Source organism: Pleurodeles waltl, chromosome 3_1 (genome assembly GCF_031143425.1).
Source record: "Pleurodeles waltl isolate 20211129_DDA chromosome 3_1, aPleWal1.hap1.20221129, whole genome shotgun sequence".
Taxonomy (NCBI): Eukaryota; Metazoa; Chordata; class Amphibia; order Caudata; family Salamandridae; genus Pleurodeles; species Pleurodeles waltl.
Window position 1 is genome coordinate 1743211074 of NC_090440.1, and position 22803 is coordinate 1743233876.

The following is a 22803-nucleotide window of genomic DNA, read 5'->3' on the forward strand; positions in this document are numbered from 1 at the left end:
TCAAGGGTCGCATTAGCGAATACCAAATAGCGACTTTTACCGAATTGCTAACTGGGATTAACAAAATGCGATGTAACAACAGCATTGCAAACGTTTTTGCGATTTCTTAAAATTTGCAAACGCAAATAGCGAATAGCAAATATTGATTTGGTAAAATAACGGATCGGTATTTTGAAATCGCAAATTGAGATTTTTTTGATTCTGGAGCAGCCTGATGACATCACAACCACGAAGTGAGTCAGTGCATGCTGTTACCAGAAGCCTGAGCCACAGGAGCAGGCAGAGAGACCCAGCACAGCACCAGAGAGGCACTCAGGAGAGTAAGCCACAACCAGAAAAAACTATGGCCACTGATGGGAATGAGAAGGACAAAGGCGAGAGAAAGCGTAAACTGAAATTCAGTGAGCAGGAATTGGAGATGCTCACAGAAGAGGCGGTCAAGAACCATGACCAGTTTTTGGCAAACACTCACTACAGGTCCCAGAAAGTGAGAAGAGGAAAATGTGGACTGACATCCAGACCAAAATATGCGCAGTGGGTGTTGTGCAGCATTCCATCAAGGAGATACGCAAGCGCTGGTACGACTTGCGATCATGTGCCAAAGAGAGGGTAGCAAGTAGGCTGAAGGAGGCAAGGAGCACTGGAGGAGGACCATTTACCCCCATGGAAGACATGGTGGAGTCAAAACTGCTCCCTGAAGCTGTTAGTGGTGTCACTGACATTGACACCTCAGGCACACCCAGCACCAGCAAAGGTAAGGCCAGTAATGATTTGAATCACCATATGTGCATGTACAACTGCCCCTGAGAAAATTGCAGTGGCACTATGCACAGTGATATGTAGTCCATGCCACACATTATATTTAACACAACAATGCCTTATGGGAGTGGTAGTCCACACCCCTAAAGTGCAACTACACATAAATAGCAAGATAGTGTAAAAGCAAACAGAGAAATAAAACAACAAACAATTAGAGACACTATGCCAAGGGAAATGTTTATCATTAAAGTAACTGGGAGATTACAAATCCAAGGTATGCATCATGAATGACATGCTGCACATTGTTGTTGCAGATGTTCCAGGCCCTATCGTAGCAGAACATTGAAAAGGGGGGAATGACGAAAGTCAACCACAGTCCAATTCAAACACCAGTGAGTCCATTGTACAACCATCAACTAGACGCAGGGCGAGAGCGCTACCCCTCCCAGAGTTTACCCTGGACTCCGATGAATTGCCGGAAGAAGAACCCACACCACCTCCAGAGGTTAGAAGCACCGACAGACAGCAGTCCCTGTTCCAGCATCAGTCCACTCCTCTTAGGAGGCATCGAGAAGAAAGCAGAGAGTGCACAGAGGTTTGGTGGCCTTGAGGCATCCATGCTGAAAGTGCAGCCCCTGCAATGTAAACACATGAGATAAGTGCACAGGAAGTTGGTGAATATCAATCACAACATGGGTTCAATGCACAGGCAGTTGGGGTCTATCGATCACACCATGGGATCAATGCACAAGCAGTTGAAGTCTCTCAATAACACATGTGCAAGCTGCATGAGGGACAGCAAGCTACAGCAGAACATGTAAGGGAAATGTAAAATGCCATTAGGGAACTCTGCACTGTAATGCAGCAGGAGCATGTCACCCACTGAAGGCGCCATCACCAATTGATGGGCAGGTTGGATGGGTTCAGCAGATCTGTCAATTGGCTCACTACCAAACTGTTTTGGCGTCACAACGTGCTGTGGGCATGCAAGTGGACAAGGCACATTGCAGTCGGGACTTTGCACGAGGATTGGTGCAAATCACCAATGTATTGGAGTCAATGCAGACAGCCCGGAGTGCTACAAACAGCAAACTGGGTGGTGGGGAAAGTGAGGAACTCTCTAGCCTCAGCAGTGTCACAGCCCTCGTGATGGATCCTAGGTGTCACAGTTCCAGATGCAGTACTGTCTCTGAACCTGCAACAGGAGGTGCCACTGAGACCACTGAGCATTCGAGTGGAATGCGTGGACGTAAAAAATAAAGAGGAGAAGTACAGGGAACTTGCATATCATGTAGCAATGCATTGATACTATGATGTCAATAGTGTCACACTGTAATCAATCAATCAATCAATCATTGGATTTATAAAGCGCACTACGTACCCGTGAGGGTTTCAAGGCGCTGGGGGGGGGAGGAGCTGTTGTTACTGGTTGAAGAGCCAGGTCTTGAGGAGTCTTCTGAAGGTGAGTAGGTCTTGAGTGTGTCGCAGGTTGGTGGGGAGGGTGTTCCAGGTTTTGCCGGCGAGGTATGAGAAGGAACTGCCGCCGGAGGTCTCTCTTCAGATGCGGGGGACGACGGCGAGTGCGAGGTTAGTGGAGCGGAGCTGACGGGTGGGGGTGTAGAAGCTGAGTCTGTTCTTTAGGAAGGCTGGTCCGGTGTCGTGGAGTGCTTTGTGAGCGTGGGTAAGAAGCTTGAAAGTGATCTTCTTGTCCACGGGGAGCCAGTGAAGGCTTCTCAGGTGATGGGAGATGTGGCTGTGGCGGGGTACTTTGAGGATCAGCCGGGCGGAGGCGTTTTGGATGCATTGGAGGCGTAGTAGGTCTTTTGCTGGGATGCCTGTGTAGAGTGCTTTGCCGTGGTCCAGCCTCCTGCTGACGAGGGCCTGTGTCACTGTTCTTCTTGTTTCTGTCGGGATCCACTTGTAGATTCTGCGGAACATGTGGAGTGTGTTGTAGCAGGAGGAGGAGACTGCGTTTACCTGTTTAGACAAGGTGAGGGAGGAGTCGAGGATGAAGCCCAGGTTGCGAGCATGGTCGGACGGTGTTGGTGGGGTTCCTAGTGCGGTGGGCCACCACGAGTCGTCCCAGGCAGAGGGGGTGGGTCCGAGGATGAGGACCTCCATCTTGTCCGAGTTCAGTTTCAGACGGCTGTTTCTCATCCATTCGGCGATGGATTTCATTCCCTCGTGGAGGTTGGTTTTGGCGGTGCGCGGGTCTTTGGTGAGTGAGAGGATGAGCTGGGTGTCGTCGGTGTAGGTGAGAATGTTGAGGTTGTGTTGTCAGGCCACTTGTGCGAGGGGGGCCATGTAGATGTTGAACAGTGTTGGGCTGAGGGATGAGCCTTTGGGGACGCCGCAGATGATGTTGGTGGCTTCGGAGCAGAAGGGGGGGAGGCGGACTCTCTGGGTTCTGCTGGAGAGGAATGAGACGATCCAGTCGAGGGCTTTTCCTTGAATTCCGGTTTTGTGGAGGCGTGATTTCAGGGTGCGGTGGCAGACTGTGTCGAAGGCGGCAGATTGGTCCAGGAGGATGAGGGCTGATGTTTCACCGTTGTCCATTTGGCGTCTGATGTTGTCTGTACCGGCGAGAAGGGCCGTTTCGGTGCTGTGGTTTCATCTGAAGCCGGACTGGGAGGGGTCTAGGATGCCGTTGTCTTCGAGGTGGCTGGTTAGTTGTGTGTTGCCGATTTTTTCAATCACCTTTGCTGGGAAAGGGAGCAGGGAGATGGGTGAAAAATGGTGAGAGAAGGAGGGGGGGGCGGGAGAGGCTGCAAGGGATGCAGCGGTGGGAGAGGGAACGAGGAAAACGGTGAGAGAAGGGGGGGAGGCGGGAGGGGCTGCAAGGGATGCAGCGGCGGGAGAGGGAATGAGGAAACGGTGAGAGAAGGAGGGGGGAGGTGGGAGGAGGAGGGGCAGCGGCGGGAGAGGGAATGAGGAAAACGGTGAGAGAAGGAGGGGGGAGGCGGGAGGGGCCGCAAGGGAAACAGCGGCGGGGAAAAAAGCAAAGGGGGAACAGGCAAAGAGGTGGTGCGGAAGGCGGAGCGGGGAGCGACCTACCTGCAAGCAGGGTCACTGGGACCTGATTGTGTATTCTGACCTATGTCCTATTCGCACATATATTACCTGAAGTCAAGGCAATAAATGAAGGTAGACGTGGTGTTGTCATTACTTACATCAGAAATAGTCGCGTGTAATCTCAGCACGTCTTTCTCTGCCCTCTGCTGCACTGGTTCTGTCTGCTGGGTGAAGGGGTGGCAAGGGATTGTCATCCTCATCGGAGTCTGGCTCTGGAGGTTCCACTGGTATGCCTCTCATCGTTGCGATGTTGTGAAACATTGCACGTGCCCACGATTTTGCAGGTGTTTTCCGGACTGTATTGCAGTGTGCCCCCACTCTTGTGCAGGCACCGAAATCGACTCTTCAGCAGGCCGAATATCATGTCAATTGTGCTACATGTCCTCCTGTGTGCTGCATTGCATCTCCTTTCACTTGGCATGGCAGGATTGAGATAGGATGTTAAGATAGAGGACCACACGGGATATGCACTGTCTCCTAAAATGACAAGAGAGTAAAATGAGTTATTGTTATCTGTGACATCACATGTACCTTATGCGTCATTGTTTACTGTTACGTTACCAAGTAGGTATCCTTCGCCAACCTCCCCAGCAAGAAGTCTTGTGTGTATTCCACTGTGCCTAAGGATGTAGGAATCATGTGTGCTACCTAGGTATCTGGCCACAAGATCTGTTATTATGTTGCTGGCATTGCATATGACCTGTATGTTCATGGAATGTGTACTCTTCCTATTCCGGTAAACATACTCTGTGGCAGATGGTGGACAAATTGCTACATGTGTCCCATCAATGCAGCCAATGACGTGGAAATTGGGCTTCCTAGTACAAATCAAATTTGAGCCCATATTTATACTTTTTTAGCGCCACATTTGTGCCGCTTTTTAACGCAAAAGCGGCAAAAACTTACAAAATACAACTGTATTTTTTAAGAATTACGCAAATGCTGTGCTCAAAAAGTATAAATATGGGCCTTAGTTTTCTGCAAATCCTGTGGGTTGTTGGGGAATTTTATGTGCAGATGGATTTTGGTTAACATGGCATTTAGGAATGCATTAAAGAAGCGTGCAAGCGCATTTTGAGATGCACCTCCAGCTGCTGCTATGACCCCTTGATAGCTTCTTGAGGCTAAGAGGTGCAGGGAGCATAATACCTGCACATGAGTGGGTATGGCATTGGTTCTCTGTGTGTGTCGCAGCAGTAGGGGTTGTAAATCAGCTATCAAGTCAAGTATTGGGGCAGAGTTCAACCTGTAATTGTCAAAAATCCCCTCCTCTGTCTGTTCAAATAGGGTAATGAGCACTCTAAAAATGCGCTCCTGTCTTCTCCTCCCTCTCCTCAAACCTGCCAGGATCCTCATCGCCACGACGTAGAGTGAAGCCATTGTTGAAAAGAGCTGATGTATTCTGGGCCTCTTTATATAGGTTGCACCTATTTACCACTTGATTACAATTTGTGGTAAATTGCACATGCCAAAGCCCATTTTGCGACTAATCGCAATTTGCGAATGCTTGATACATTGAATTGCGATTCGGTATTTGCGAATCGCAGTGTGCGATTTGCAAAATCTACTCGCAATTTTAAGGAATCGTTATTTTTGCGATTACTTAAAATTGCACTGCGAATGCCTTTCATACATCGTCAAAGGCGATTTTGCATTCGCAAACTGTGGATTTTACCGATTCACACTGTTTGCAAATGCAAAATCCTTTGATACATCTAACCTCAAAATACTTATCCAGAAGGGTCAAACAAACCCTATTTTCGCGTTCTTCAGCACATTAGCAAATGGTACGCTACCCAAGGAAGAGCAAGTGATGGCAGATGCTTGAGGTTAAGTGTAGAGGGGAGGTGAGTGCTATTGTAGCGCATGAGCAAAGTTTAGGGCCTTCTCCCGAAATCCAGTTCTGGCCCTATCCTCAGTGCATGGGTGACTTCCTAGCACTTTTCAATATTGATCTCACAGACAAAAGGGGCCAGGTGTGCACTGCAATCTCCCAACCTAGGAAGCTGTAGCTCCCCAGCTTACTGATGCTTTATCTTTACTCTATTTTTCATGGATTTAACAAATCTTTGCACTTAATATGCATTTTGTATTCAGTGCCGTAACAAACCTTGAGGTGCCCCCTCTGCAAAGTACCTGGAGGGCCCCCCATCTGAACTCACTTAGGAGCTCTCTGGTCAGGTTGCTGTGCTGTGGGGGCTTCCTGGACATCAACCTCCCCACCCTCTTTGTTCCACCACTGCTTGTATTGCCTGTGGGTCCTTTGTTCTATCATCTTATAGCTAAACAAAGGAAAACACTGCCCCCCTACATTAGTATCCTGACAGGTGATTCTTGAAGATGAATGGATTTTACATCCGTAGGGTCCTTCACCCAGCCATTTCTTTATAATCTACCTTGGTGAAATGGATCACTAAAGCCTTGTATCAACTTGTAAACCACGACCATGACCATAAACTATTTTAACATTTCTAGAGACCAAATAATAACAACCAAAAACATGCACATCATGATCAGTCTTTTGAGTCCTGGTCTCCTACCAGGCCACAACTTCAAGAATAAACTATAGATTCCGCAGATTATGTATTCTGGGACATCAACAGTAAAATTTAAATTTATAGCTTTCACTGCTATACAAAGTCACTTTGTGGAGTAAAGATGGAGCAGAGGCATTTGTCCACTATGGAGTACTTTTTCCAGTAATGTGTGTCATCAATTTTATGCCACTAATCTGCTGTGATGGACAGCTGTTATGCCAAGAATCATGCTCCTCCCATTATTTTGTGTGCCATATTCATACCGTTATATGACATGTGTTCTGACAGAAGTGATGCACCTAGCAGTTATTTTACCAGGAATATTTCACCTATTTATTGTTTTGTTAGAGACATGCACCTATCAGCTATTTTGCTGGTAATGGTGTTCTAGTAGTACTTATGATAGTAATTGCTGTCTCTTCAGACAAGTTTCCACAGCAAACATGCATCCATTGTGTGTTTTGTAACAAGGTGAAGACACTCACTGTTATGGTGCACAGTTGCTAATGGGTCAGCATTCACTAGTGGCCAGAGCATTCCACTAGAAAAATAATGTAGCAGCTGAAAAGACTCCATGCAATGTGGTAGGGGGTTGAAGCACTACAAAACCTAGGACCCACCTACCTGAACAGTCGCATTTCCTTCTACCAACCACCCAGACACCCCCGCTCCACAAGACTTCTACTCACACACATCTGACACATACACAGAAACAGATCATGATGGGCATCCTCTTATATCACTCCTAAAGCATGAAACAACCTCCTACTCCATATCTGGGTCTTCTCTCTTGCTGAAATGTGCAAGACGCTGAAGACCTGCCTTTTCAAATAACCAAACCACCCTTGGCATAGCTATGCACACAAACCTTCTCAGTGCCTGGACACCCATGCCTGCGATAGTGCCTATACACATAACATAACACCCTCTCTAGGGTTGTGCACGTATGGTAAAACAAGAATTATTACTTCAGCGGACAAATCAGTTATGACTTACATCAACAAATACAGCCCATGGCTGGTTAGTGCAGTGAACCTGAACTTTCAACAGTGGGCTTCAGATCTGATTGAGCATCAGTCACTAGCCACATCTCCGGCTGAGCTGACTACAACTATAAAATGCACACATTTACCTCTGAACATAGTGAGTTATTGTCATTCAGAACTTCCACAATCAGTTTCAGACAAACTGCCCCAACCGATTTTGGCTAAGCCCAGCAGGGACAGCAGAGCTAGAATCTTCAACGATGTTGGAAAGTGAAGATTTAAAGCCAAGTTTCATCTTTTATAGTGGCTAATTTGATGTAATAACAAACATCTTGCTCTACTACAATCAGTACACAAAATGCTTTGTACAACTAAATACATTTTTTATGGAATCAGCTCAATAGCAGAGTCATTCAGCCTATTTGATGGTCATTTATCAGCTCTCGTAGGACTAAAGGCATCAGTGTACTGTATGGATTCTGAGGTCCAGTATTGCAGAATCCTTCCTTATATTGCTTGGCAAACCATGAAGTATGCTCTCATAAAAGGGGGTAGGAAGCATACTGCCTGACAATCCAGCACACAATTTTCAGAGATGTATTGTGGTAAATGCAGTGCATGATAACACTCACTTTATGTCAGAGCCCTCACCAGAAAGCCACAGGGCAAGCAGGAGACACTATGCCCAACCGTGGAGATAGAGGCCTTATATTCCTGATGTCCAAGGCCCTGACTCACTATGGGTCCTGCGCAAGTTGGCCAAGTATCCCTCCATCACTTGACTCTCAGTAGGCGTGTGGGTCAAACAATCCAAGGTGTCTTGAGGGAGGGGGTAGGTACAGTGAGGTTAACAAAGACTCACAACTCAAAATAAGTTCCACAGCAGCAATAAATGATTGTCCAGTCAAATACTTGTTTGTTTATGAAAAAAGGAGTGTTTATATACAATGAAAAAGTAAAATGCAGCTTGCGCAAACAATACACACAGTCCCTTGAGGCAGGGAATCTAGTGTTCTGAGCAGTGCTTAATTTGTGCTTGTTGTTTCCGGTGCTGAGCACCAGCACTTATTTTTCAGGGCCGGCGCTTATTCTTCTGCCTCTAGCATTTGCTGAGAGCAAAAGACACATATGGGAAAGACCAAGGAAGAGAAAAACGAAAAGGCGTCACAAAGGTAGAAAGCTGCAAGAGTGCGCTGAAGGGGCAGTGAGTGGCTTTAAATAGATTGAAGAGGCCCGAGGTGGCTTCAGGATTACGCTGCCTCGGTATTCCGTGCTTGCACATTTAATTGCAGCAGCCGCGTGTTTCAGAAGAGGGCTTTGAGCACCGGCACGTTTCATTTACAAATTAAGCACTGGTCCTGAGTCTCACTTCCCTCTCACAAACGGTAGTGGTTATTCTCCATTCACTATAGGCAATATTCAGGTTAAACCCCACTAGTAGTCAGAGTCTCAGGAGTCCCACTCCAACTCTTCAAAAGCCAAAAGTGTTCCAGCACTATTTAGCAGAGCATGTTACCCTGCGCCCTTTCAGCCCTACAATAAGTCTTACCTGCTTGTGCAGGGGCTGCATGATTAGAGTCTGCTGGAGTGTTTCACTACTGGGTGTCGTTGAGAGATGCTGTTGATGAATAGCCCTCGGGGCTCAGCAGAGGCAGCTGCTGGACATCCATGGAGTAAGGTGCTCAGGTCCACAAGGGTCATGACAGCAGCCTCTACTCTCACAAATGGCTTGAATTAGGTAAACAGTCCTTATCCTTTCCAGTGGCCCCCTATGGCATATGGTGTCACCGACCTTACTCCACACATGAGCGACAGCCCGATCAGCATAGCAGTAATTTTCTCTTTGGCATACGGGTCACCAGCTTTACTCTGCACATATGTTATGGCCCAATCGGCATGTCAGCAATCTTCATGGCATCCCACCTCTGGCATACGGGGTCCCCAACCTCACTACACACCCATGCTATGACCCAATTGGTGCAGCAGCCGTCTCCTCACTCCTCTCTACAGGGACCTACTTGTCAGCATCCCCCTCTAGAACTTGCTCCCTCCAACGCTCTTCTTTTCTTCACAGGTCTCATTGGTCTTGGCAAGCAGGCAGGCACTGGTGCTCCAGGAGCAGGTGGTCTTAGATGCCCCTGGGTGATATCCCTGCACCCAGCTGACAGACAAGCAGGCCTTATCCTCCAGCCCTTGTCGCAGGCAGAAGTCTTGCAGAACTTGTACTCCTTCCGCAGCCCGACTGACTGCTTGGCAGTTTTGGGGGCCTAAAGCTCCCCTGCTTATAATCCATTTCCAGACACCAAATGGGATTTAGGATAGGAGACTTTGAGGTTTGTGTTGAGGGGTCTACTTCCATTTGAAGTGGACACTCCTAGGCTTTGCCCTTCCTTCAGAACGCAGTTTGTCACAGAAGAAGCAACTCAAAATCTGATAGCCCCACAACAAGCTGCAAGTGGTTCCAGCCTGTGTGCAGTCACGTGCCATCCGAAATATTCCTATGGCCATGCCATAACAAGCTCTTCTTCAGAGTAAACCTCACTTGACCCACAGAATGACTTCACTGTAACAAATACTTAACCCATGGTACAGTCCATAAGAGGACATTATTAGCTCCCTTACAGACCAGTATCTAGCCTCCCCTTCCGTGTGACCTCTGTGAATAGGGTCACTGTACTTTTCAACGTCCACCTGCCAACTTTCCTGACATGTTGCTAGTCACGAGGCACCCGACAGATTTTTCGTCAGCCATTTTGCTTGCATAATTTAGTTTAGGAATAATTGGGAACTGGTTGGTATTAACCATGAATTTGTATTTCGTTAGTAATGATGTAGCCATTAGTTACATTGTCCGTTTTCTTGATGCTGCCATCACGTTTGTTTTTCACTAGTAACCACTCCCCCTAAATTGCCCACTCCAGGATTCAATGAAAGAACTGCCCTCGTCGGATAGTTATTGTGCAAATACTGAGTCTGAAATGCATGGAGACGGTTGAGTTTTTCTATTGACTCCGTTTCCATCCGTATTTATTTGAATGACTACTAAATTGTAAACGGGATGCGTGGTCACAACAATCTTCTGAACCGAGGCACAGCACTGACGGTCGCTTGTGAAAGAACATTTAATGAGGTGCGATGGACTTTCCCACATCGTGCTCAGGGCTGCTTCCCGCCCACAAGTCGAGGCTAAATGCAAGCTATGAAACGCAATAAATTAAGCCCAAGGAATCAGAAGAGCGCCTGGAAGCTGGCCACTATGGGCAGCTGTCTCGGGCACATCCGTCCTCAGCGGTTAGCATTGAGGTCCCCTGGGAAGCTGATCTTGACAAGTCTGCTTGACGTCAGGAGTCAGAACTGATTTAATTGCTTCCGTATCTTCCCACTTCTGCTTGAAAGCAACACGCGCAAAGGGAAGGAGCCCGGTGGGCAGCTCCTACTCCTGAACTCCCAATAAATGTTTGGTAGGTCCTGGGGTACTGAGGATGTAGGAAAGTGGTAATCTACCAGCCGCAGTTCCGAGATTACCACAGATTGAGTTTGTGCAGTCACCAGATAACGATACTGGCAGCAGGCGCGTTCTTCATGACACTGCTGTCTAAAAAAAAAACAAGCATTTGCAATGCAACGGGTCTCGCATTTCTCCGAGATAGAGCTATTGGCAGTTGTAAACTTCCAACAGGACTTTTCTTGCCTCATTAAATGGGAAAAAAACGAGCGCGATCGCCGCTGATAAAAAATGGAAATAGAACTAGAAACGGTCTCAGGGTTGATGTAATGCAAAGCGCTCGACTTCTGCCAAGCAAGATCGCGCTGCGAAAAAAAAGGAAGTAGTCCACAAACCGGAAGGAAAACAGCAAGCCTCATATGTTTTCAGTACTTGGTCACTGCGCTGGAGGAGGGCTAACCACTGGAAAAGGCATGAGGTATGCATGCCTTCCACTAATGAAAGCAAGCAGATGTTAAAAGGCAAGCCCATGAACCAATGAAAGACACTGACATGACATGGGCGGGGCTCCGAGCCCTTTTCTAACTACTACAGCGTCTCACAAGCGATAATCATGCGCTAGCTCATGCTATGAAGGCTCGACCATAGGAAAGGGAGGGAAAGAAAAAATAACCACAGAACTATTAAGTCTCCTGGTCAGTCCGTGCCCATACACAAGGATTGCCCCATGTCTGCATTAGTATAAACTGATGCATCCAGTGGTCGAAGCACATGAAATGTAGGAAACTGACTCTGAGTGCAATGGGGCTGGGACAGTGAGTGTTGGGGCAGTCAGGGATCAAACTGGAAAGAAGAAAATATTCTTCAACTATTTTGTTGAATTTACACCTGTATGTACCTGGGTATAAAATATAATACATACCTATTAAATGAAAAATAAATTCAAGTTTAACCAATCTGCAGGAAATACATTTATCTGGTGGGAAAGCTCTGCTGGTTTAAGGCGATCTCTTGATGTTGGTAGAGGATCATTGATTCGAATACTGGTTGGTGCCCTGGGCAGTAGGGGCATGTATATTTATAGTGTTAGGAGGTTCCAGCCTGTGACACAAAGCACTGTCAATATGGATGCCATTAGTTTAAAAATGTAGTATACGCTGTGTACGATAAGCTATCAAACAAAAGTTTAAAACATGCAGTACACAAAGTATGAGGCAGGCTGCAGAAAGTGTGAAATAGGTTGCTGAAAATGTGCAAAAATATTCAGTGTTTAGTGCTTAAAGTACTTTTAAAAGTCATTTTTTGTAATAGTTATCTTTTTAGTAATGCACAATCAAACAGTACCTAGGTCAAACCTTTTTTTAAACGGTTTCCATTAAAACGACGCATTCCAGGCTATAGACCTACTCGCAACAAAGATTGAGGGATTGTGTCGACTACCACTATCAGTGGCAGGTTATCAAGATGATTGTTCTTCTTCTGTGTACCTGTTCCGTAGCATTCTCCATCCCCGACCAATGCCTTCTTTTATACACTTAACACCAAGGTGGTCTAGAACACCCTAGTGCTACCTTATGATAAAGGTGGTTTTGGGGTCCCCCCCACTTTCAACTCTACTACCTCACTGTCCAATGTCATTATGCGAACCATTGGTTTCATCTCGATGCCCGTCTGCCTTATGCTAAACCTGGAAGAGATGCTGATCTGGTCCCCCTTGAAACCATACTTCCCCTCGGAGTCCCACTGGACCCAGTTGATATACAACCCCTCTCCACTACTAGCTGGGCATGGGAAAGGCTTCTTCGATTACTTTGGGGTTCAGGGGAGAAACGTTTCTATTCTCCTGCTTTGCCGCTCTTCAATAACTGTTGGTTATCCACGCACACAATAAATTGATCCAGCAAACTTTCACGGATCATGAACTACACATGTTTGGTTATCTCTTTCCTGAGGGTCTTGTCTTGCCTCATGGAGATGATCTACGGTTCGCAAATGCATCCATACTTGACCATTTTGCCTTGCAGGTAGTTCATAGTGCACTGCGATCCAACATCCCCTCTTATCCCCTGTCCCCCAACTTCCCTCCCCTGATGTCGTTGATTGCAGACTCAGAGGGCAGACAACTGCCGTCCAAACTATACCTTTCTTCTGTGACATTACTACTTTACCCATGATGCCAAGCTCAGAGAGAGATGGGGCTACGACCTAGACTGAACACTGTCTGATAAAATACAGATATTCTGTTGTAATTAAACCAAACTTGTATTGCCTAATCACAGACATAAACTGATACATTATAAATTTCTGCATCGCACCTACTCCTCACCAAGTGCTTTGGCCAAATTTGATCAATCGAGATCCTCCAACTGCCTGGGTGCAGAACCCCTAATGTAGATTTTTCACACATGACTTGGAATTGCAGCCTCATCAGCAACTACTGGAGGTAAATATTTGCACGGCTACCCACAATGATCAAGATAGATTTGGCGCCTGAGCCTTTATTGGCCCTTCTCGGCTACGTTGCTGACATCCTGAAAGGGGTATGGAGATTCACTGCTATGGCGCTCCTCTTAGCCAGACGTGAAATTTCCATACACTGAGGCAGCAAACACTGTCCCTTGGTTTCCGACTGGTTGCACAGTGTAGGAGGCTGGCCTGGTTTGTAGTGGGTACCCTAGATACTTGCACCTTATACCAGGTCCAGTTATCCATTATAAGTGAAATGTAATCAGTGCCTAAAAGACAGGCTGTCTAGAGGTAGCTGTAGGCAGAGCAGCCAGGGCTGAACTAGGAGACATGCAAAGCTCTTGCAATACCACTGTAGTCACACAGTACTCACAACCATGAAAGACAATTGTAAGGAAATGCCTCCTTGGCATGGTTACCCCCTGACGTTTTGCCTTTGCTGATGCTAAGTTATGATTTGAAAGTGTGCTGGGACCCTGCTAACCAGGCCCCAGCACCAGTGTTCTTTCCCTAAACTGTACCTTTGTCTCCACAATTGGCACATCCCATGGAACCTAGGTAAGTCCCTTGTAACTGGTACCCCTGGTACCAAGGGCCCTGATGCCAGGGAAGGTCTCTAAGGGCTGCAGCATATCTTATGCCACCCTAGGAACCCCTCACTCAGCACATACACACTGCTTGCCAGCTTGTGTGTGCTGGTGGGGAGAAAATGACTAAGCAGACATGGCACTCCCCTCAGAGTGCTATGCCAACCTCACACTGCCTGTGGCATAGGTCAGTCACCTCTCTAGCAGGCCTTACAGCCCTAAGGCAGGGTGCACTATACCACAGGTGAGGACATATGTGCATGAGCACTATGCCCCTACAGTGTCTAAGGAAAACCTTAGACATTGTAAGTGCAGGGTAGCCATAAGAGTACATGGTCTGGGATTCTGTCAAACACGAACTCCACAGCTCCATAATGGCTACACTGAAAACTGGGAAGTTTGGTATCAAACTTCTCAGCACAATAAATGCACACTGATGCCAGTGTGCCCTTTATAGTAAAACACACCCAGAGGGCATCTTAGAGATGCCCCCTGAAAACATACCGACTTCCAGTGTGGGCTGACTAGTTTCTGCCAGCCTGCCACACACCAGACAAGTTGCTGGCCACATGGGGAGAGTGCCTTTGTCACTTGTGGCCAGGAACAAAGCCTGTACTGGGTGGAGGTGCTTCTCACCTCCCCCTGCAGGAACTGCTACACCTGGCGGGGGGCCTCAAAGGCTCACCCCCTTTGTTACAGCGCCACAGGGCATCCCAGCTAGTGGAGATGCCCGCCCCTCCGGCCACTACCCCCACTTTTGGCGGCAAGGCTGGAGGAGATAATGAGGAAAACAAGGAGGAGTCACCCCCCAGTCAGGACAGCCCCTTAGGTGTCCCGAGCTGAGGTGACTCCTACTTTTAGAAATCCTCCATCTTGTAGAAGGAGGATTCCCCCAATAGGATTAGGGATGTGCCCCCCTCCCCACAGGGAGAAGGCACAAAGAGGGTGTAGCCACCCTCAAGGACAGTAGCCATTGGCTACTGACCTCCCAGACCTAAACACCCCCCTAAATTCAGTAATTGGGGCTCCCAGAACCGAGGAAGATAGATTCCTGCAACCAAAAGAAGAAGAAGGTCCGCTGACCTGAAGCCCTGCAGTGAAGACGGAGACGACAACTGATTTGGCCGCAGCCCCACCGGCCTGTCTCCCTACTTCGGAGAAAACTGCAACAGCGACGCATCCAACAGGGTCCAGCGACCTCTGAAGCCTCAGAGGACTACCCGGCATCTAAAGGACCAAGAAGCTCCCGAGAACAGCGGCCCTGTTCAAGAAACTGCAACCTTCTGCAACAAAGAAGCAACTTTTAAAGACCACACGTTTCCTGTTGGAAGCGTGAGACTTTCCACTTTGCACCCGACGCCCCCGGCTCGACCTGCGTAAAACCAACACTAGAGGGAGGACTCCCCGGCGACTGTGAGCCCGTGAGTAGCCAGGTTTGGCCCCCCTGAGCCCCCACAGCGACACCTGCAGAGGAAATCCAGAGGCTCCCCCTGACCGTGACTGTCTGTAACAAGGAACCCGACGCCTGGAACCTGCACTGCACCCGCAGCCCCCAGGACCTAAAGGAACCGAACTCCAGTGCAGGAGCGACCCCCAGGCGACCCTCTGCCTAGCCCAGGTGGTGGCTACCCAGAGGAGCCCCCCCCCTGTGCCTGCCTGCATCGTTGAAGAGACCCCTGGGTCTCCCCATTGATTCCTATCAGAAACCCAACGCCTGTTTGCACTCTGCACCCGGCAGCCCCTGTGCCGCTGAGGGTGTACTTTCTGTGCCTGCTTGTGTCCCCCCCGGTGCCCTACAAAACCCCCCTGATCTGCCCTCCGAGGAAGCGGGTAGTTACCTGCTGGCAGACTGGAGCCGGGGCACCCCTATTTCCATTGATACCTATGTGTTTTGGGCACCACTTTGACCTCTGCACCTGACCGGCCCTGAGCTGCTGGTGTGGTAACTTTGGGGTTGCCTTGAACCCCCAATGGTAGGCTACCTTGGACCCAACTTTGAACCCTGTAAGTGTTTTACTTACCTGTGAACTTAACGAATACTTACCTCCCCCAGGAACTGTTGATTTTTGCACTGTGTCCACTTTTAAAATAGCTTATTGCCATTTTTGTCAAAACTGTGCATGCTATTGTGAATATTCAAAGTTCCTAGAATACCTGAGTGAAATACCTTTCATTAGAAGTATTATAAATCTTGAACCTGTGGTTCTTAAAATAAACTAAGAAAATATATTTTTCTATATAAAAACCTTTTGGCCTGGAGTAAGTCTTTGTGTGTGTATTCCTCATTTATTGCCTGTGTGTGTGTACAACAAATGCTTAACACTACCCTCTGATAAGCCTACTGCTGAACCACACTACCACAAAATGGAGCATTAGAATTATCTATTTTTGCCACTATCTTACCTCTAAGGGGAACCCTTGGACTCTGTGCACACTATTTCTTACTTTGAAATAGTATATACAGAGCCAACTTCCTACAACAAATACTCAGTGTTACCAAAAATAAAGGTACTTTATGTCAGTGACACAATGCCAAAAATATCTGAGAGGCTATACTCCCTTAGGAGTAAATATTATCCACAAAATATACACTAGTAACCAAAATCAGGTAAGTAAACAGTCATAAAATAGTGCAAACAGTGAAAATCACAGTAGGTTGCAATGGACCTAGGGGGAACAAAAACCATATATTAAAATAGTGGAATGCAAATGTCGGTTTTCCACCTAGGCAAGTGTAGTGTGTAGAAGGGCGCTGGGAGTGTAAGAAAACACCAAAGGTAAGTAAAATACACCACCCCAGAGCTCAGAAAAGCAGGAGTTAAGTACAGCAAGGTTCCTAAAACACACTAGAAGTCGTGATAAAGAATAATGCAAAAACCAAGCAAAACTCAAGACGCCAACAATGGATTCCTGGACTTGAAGACCTGTGGAGAGCGGAGACCAAGTCCAGGAGTCGCTGAAGTGTCCAGGAAAAACAGGAGCCCCTGCTAACCTGGATGAAGGTGCAAAAGTAAAACCTCTGGTTGGAAGAAAAAGTCAGAAATGCACTAAAGAAGACAGCTGCGTGGTCCTGCTTGTTGCAGAAGATGCCACACGTTGAGTAGATGAATGCAGGCTGGTTTTCTTCTCTGGATCCCGCCAACAAGCCTTGGCTCATACAAGAAATGTGTTTGGTGAGAAAAGGCGCTGCCCGGGCCCAGGAGGGACCTGGGGGTCTAAACCCAGGATGAGGAGACAAAGCGGGCTCTCAGCACTTTAGAGCACCCTCAGAAGACCAGGCATCACCCACAGGAGTCCAAGAACACGAGGTCAAAGGACTTGCAATTGGCAGTCATCACAGCACTACACAAAGGGATCCCACGCCGCTGGAGAACAACTCAGAGAGCTGAACATCACAGGATAGAGTGATGGGGACCTGGGCTAGGCTGCACACAAAGGATTTTGTGGAAAAGTGCACAGAAGCCCTAGGAGCTGCAAAACACACGGTGTACAGGGGCACTGTCTGGCACGGGGAGGTAAGCTCTTACCTCCACAAAATTTGGACAGCTGGACCTTTGGATAGTCAAGGTCACTTCAGTCCACCACCTGTGTTCTAGGGACCAGGCTGGTCATCAGGAGAGGGGACCCAGAGTACCGGTTGTCACTACAGAAAGGTGCCTGCTGAAACAGGGAAGTGACTCCATCACTCCACTGGAGATTCCTTCAGTTCTTCCAGTGCAGGCTGAAGACAGGCAGTGATCTCGGGATACACAACCTGGAAACTGTTGAAGTTGCTGGCAGGAGCTGGAGTTACAGAGTTGCAGTAGTCACCTTGGATACTTTGTTGCAAGTTGTAGAGTCCCTTGAGCAGTTCTGCGCTTGATCCAACGGTAGAAGGTGAAGCAGAGGAGTCCTGCTGTAGTCTTGCCATCTGAATCTGAGGAAACATCCACAGGAGAGACCCTAAATAGCCCTCAGAGGGGGATTGGCTACCTTATCAGGTAAGGGGGTCTCTGATGTCACCTGCTGGCACTGGCCCCTCAGATGCTCCCAGAGTATCCCAACACCGTGGAATCCAAGATGGCAAAATCCAGGGATACTCTGGAGGAGCTCTGGGCACCGCCCCTGGGATGGTGATGGACAGGGGAGTGGCCACTCCCCTTTCCTTTGTCCAGTTTCATGCCAGAGCAGGGTCTGGGGGTCCCTGAACTGGTGTAGACTGGATTATGCAAGGAAGGAGGGCACCATCTGTGCCCTTCAAAGCACTTCAAGAGGCTCTGGGAGGACACCCCTCCAATGCCTGTAACACCTATTTCCAAAGGGAGGGGGGGTGACACCCCTGTCCCAAAGGAAATGCACTGTTCTGCCTTCCTGAGATTAAGCTGCTTAAGCCCCGTGAGGGCAGAAGCCTGCCTGTGAGGTGGCAGCAGCTGGGACTGCAGTGAAAACCTCAGAAGACTGGTATGGCAGTACTGGGGGTCCATGGAGGAGCCCCCAGGGTGCATGGAATTGGCCCCCCAATACCAGAATCAGTATTGGGGTACAATTCCCAGTTGTTAGATACCTCACATGGCCATATTCGGGGTTACCATTGTGAAGTTACATATATGTATTGACCTACATGTAGTGCACACTTATAATGGCGTCCCCGCACTCGCGAAGTCCGTGATAATGGTCCTGGACAATGTGGGGGCATCTCTGCTAATGCAGGGGCACCCTCACACACAGGTAATATGCACCTAGCCTTCAGAGTCTGAAGGTTAGACATATTGGTGACTTATGAGTTACTTGGTGGAGTGAAATTGGCTGTGAAATAGTGTGAACACTATTTCACTCAGGCTGCAATGCCAGTCCTGAAGAAGTGTTTGTAAGAGCTCCTTATTGGTAGAAAAATAAATGCTGCAGCCCATAAGGATCTCCTGTAACCCCAATGCCCTGGGTACCTAGGTACCATATACTAGGTACTTATAAGGGGGGTCCAGTATACCAATTTGGAGTGGAATACTGGGTTACCAGTATGTAAGTACAAATTTGTAACCAGAGAGAGCATAAGCAATGGAGTTCTGATTAGCAGGACTCCAGTGACACAGTCAAGCATATTGACAAAAACAGTGAAACATACTGACATGTAGGTCAGAAACCATAAGCACTGGGGTCGTAACTAGAAGGATCCCAGTGACACAGTCAAAACACACTGACAAACAGCCTGAAAAAGGGTAACGATGCTAGAAAGAGGCTACTTTCTTACAGGCAGTATGACCAATTGCAACACCACAAGCAAAATCAATGCATCTCGTCAACCTGCCTCCTCTTGACCACATGATATATGGCACCCTCTTAATGATTACCTACAACTACAGGAAAACCCAGCTGCTGAGCAATGGGGCCCTTGATATATCACTCAATTAACGTGAATGTTCTCTAGCCTCACTCCCCAACTGCTCATTACACACTATCACACCAGTGGGACCCCTTGATGTCGTTTCATGTATCATAGTGTAGAAAATGCTGTTTATATCCTCTTCATTGCCAACTATAGCACTTTTGTACCTACTGTGACCATACCTCAGGTTTGCATTACTTAAACATCGAACATGGCATTTATGATGTGTACTGTGATTGTACATCTTGTAAGTGATATATGTTCTATGATCTATGGCCCATCCACTGGAGATCATTGGCTGGCTGTGCAGCTAGCACAAAACGAAGCCGGGTGAGCTGTTTTTTCACCAAACTTGTTTGGTGCAACAACGCCCATCAGAGAGTCTCAGCGGTGCTGTCTCCACATTCAGGAAGCATGCAGTGAGTCTGCCACGAAGGTACATGGGCGGCCCCTCCTGCCATCGGCACATTTGAAGAATGGCAGTGGTGCGGTGAGTCGGGGGGAAACCCTGTGGTCGCTATGGCACAGTGTGACACACCTGGGGGCCTGAGCAATGAGAGTTAGTGTGCCACCCTGTACACGGCCTCCCACGGGAGCGAACCTGACAGCTGATGTGGGGACCCTCTCTACAGCTCCTGCGGCCCGTAGAGGACGGGCTAACATTCACCATCTGCCTCCTCTCCCTAGCCCCCCTCCCCATAAGATTTTTTCTGTTTGGCAGCCCTGGTTGGAAAGAGATGGGAGCAGTAATTGGAGGAGAACAGGCACCTGGAATTGAGCTGTATGGGTCTGCTGGGACTCAGCCCCCCCACCTCCATGGAGACACACCAGGACCTCTGCCAAATGACTGGCTGCTGCAAATATGAACTGCTCCCCGTCTAACACAAAGTGGGACCATATTACCTTGCTACTACAGCCTCGTGACCACAGCTCTGCTGATGCGCTGCCCTCTCACTGGGCTACTCTCAGACACACACAGGCCTGCACAAACGTGGATTTCCACCTCAGCGGAGCCCTGCTGACTTATAGACTGTGGTCTGGGTAAGTTGCGGTGAGAGCTGAGGCCCTTCAATGCATTTACTAACTCTGCAGACATCAGTGAGGCATGTAGCGGGGCCCTTATGGTGATTGCTATTTCCCCCTACCATCCAGGACTACAGTCCCTTCAGATCAGTACCCTGACCCCAGGGAGCCCAGTGGCAGTGCCAACGTGGGATATCGGGCCGTTGGTGCTACCCTCTGCTGAAATGACCGAGGGGCATCACTAACACACCAATTGATATAACTCTTCTCTCATGTGCTGTGGTGTGGGAAGACCCTCCCTTTTTCGATAAGATCTGCAGAGCTGCTCATGCTGCGCTCCATGAGGACGCAAGCGGGCTCTGCTCCTCATGAGGGAGACATCCCACACTGCCGGTGGACCCTCGTGGGAACTTCTGGCTCACCTTTCGCAGGGCTGTTGGTGCTGCACTCACCCAAGGGCTGGGGAGCGCAAGCAGGCTCTGCTCACAGTTGGTACCACCTCTGCTCAGAAGAGCAGTTGATCTTGGTTGACATCACCAGCAGACACTCACTATGGAGAAGGACAGGTCTCAGAGGGGGGCGCAGCAGACCAAGATGAACCAGTTTACAGCTCTGGGATCAAATACAGGGGTGCACCTCATGGCACCGGAGCATCATGGAAATGTGACTGAGCCATAGGGCCCCACTAGTGCCCAACTGCTAGCCACAAGATCTCCAACCTCGCACAAGCTCCATCTCCCAGTACCAACGACCCCAATGCCGCCACCCTCAACCTCACACAATGGTTAGAAGCATACGCAGATTCCCTCGCCCCACTCAAAATAACCAACAACACCCACACCGACAAGACAGCCTCCTGGTTCACTGCAGAACTTCAGCCTTCCAAACAAGAATGCTGAAAAATTGAGAAAGCATGTTGCCAAGAACCCTCAGTGAGCAACTTCTCCACCCTCAAATCAGCCATGCGCAAACATCACCAGCTCATCCGGACCATCAAACGATCCTTCTACAAAGAACGCATAGACGACAACACGCACAACAGCAAGGAACTTTTTGCCATCATCAAAGAACTCACCAAACCCAAATCCTGCGCCATCGACCCTCCACACTCCCAAGACCTCTGCAACTCCCTCTCCAACTACTTCCATAGCAAGATCGCAGACATACACAACAGCTTCACATCGTCATCACCCACCATCACCACCACCGACACAGCCAACACCACAGTTCCCTGCCGCACCAACGTACTGAACACCTGGACCCCCGCCAACGACGAAGAAACTGGCAAAACTATGAGCTCCATCCATTCAGGCTCTCCAACAGACCCTTGCCCCCACCACATCTTCAACAAGGCCAGCCAAATCATCGCTCCCCAGCTCCGGGCCGTCATCAACAGCTCCTTCGGGACCGCAAACTTCCCAGATATTTGAAAACATGCCGAAGTCAATGCTCTTCTCAAAAAATCCAAAGCAGACCCTGAAGACCTCACAAACTACCGACCTATCTCTCTACTCCCCTTCCCCGCAAAGGTCATAGAGAAGATAGTAAACATAGAACTGTCTCGCTTCCAAGAAGACAACAACAAACTCGACGTCTCCCAGTCTGGATTCTGCAAAAACCACAGTACCGAGACCGCCCTCATCGCCTGTACAGATGACATCAGGACCAGATTGGACAAGGGCGAAACCGTCACCCTCATCCTCCTAGACCTCTCCACAGCTTTCGACACCGTATGCCACCAAACCCTTCGCACACGCCTCTTCGACGCCGGAATTCACCACAAAGCCCTGGACTGGCTCACCTCCTTCCTCTCCGAAAGAACCCAAAGAGTTCGCCTCCCTCCTTTCTACAGCCACCAAGACCAACTGTGGGGTCCCCCAAGGATCCTCCCTCAGCCCCACCCTTTTCAATATCTAGATGGCTCCACTCGCCAACATCATCCACTCCCACGGCCTCACCATCATTTCATATGCTGACGACACCCAGCTTATCATTTCCCTCACGAGGAACCCATCTACCGCCAAGAATAACCTACACGCCAGACTCCTCGCCATCACTAACTGGATGACAGCAAGCCACCTCAAACTGAACTCAGAAAAAAAAGAGATCATCGTGTCCGGTCCCAACCAGACAGCATGGAACTACTCTTGGTGGCCCACTACCCTTGGACCACCCCCAACACCCACGCACGCAACCTCAGCATCATACAGGACTCATCTCTCTTCATGACTCAGCAAATCAATGCCATATCATCCTCCTGCTTCAACACCCTTCGCATGCCACGCAAGACTTTCAAATGGATTCCTTTAGAAGCAAGAAGAACTGTCACCCACGCCCTCATAAGCAGCAGACTGGACTACGGCAACGCCCTCTACGCAGGGACCACAGCCAAGCTTCAGTGAAAACTCCAGCGCATCCAGAACGCAGCCGCACGTCTCATCCTCAACCTCCCTCACCACGAACACATCTCCGCCCACCTCAGATCCCTGCAATGGCTGCCCATCAAAAAAAGGATCATTTTCAAAATCCTTGCCAACGCTCACAAAGCCCTCCACAACACCGGACG

The 22803-nt window shown here is 48.6% G+C and overlaps 1 long non-coding RNA gene across 1 annotated transcript; it reads right to left on the minus strand.

Moving 5' to 3' along the window:
* Positions 1-975: 975 nt before the first annotated feature.
* On the minus strand, positions 976-11188 carry LOC138283419 (uncharacterized). The gene is made up of 3 exons (XR_011201248.1): positions 8904-11188; positions 3930-4308; positions 976-1394 (listed from the first exon to the last, which is right to left on the minus strand). It is a non-coding gene; the product is annotated as an uncharacterized lncRNA (long non-coding RNA).
* Positions 11189-22803: the final 11615 nt, after the last annotated feature.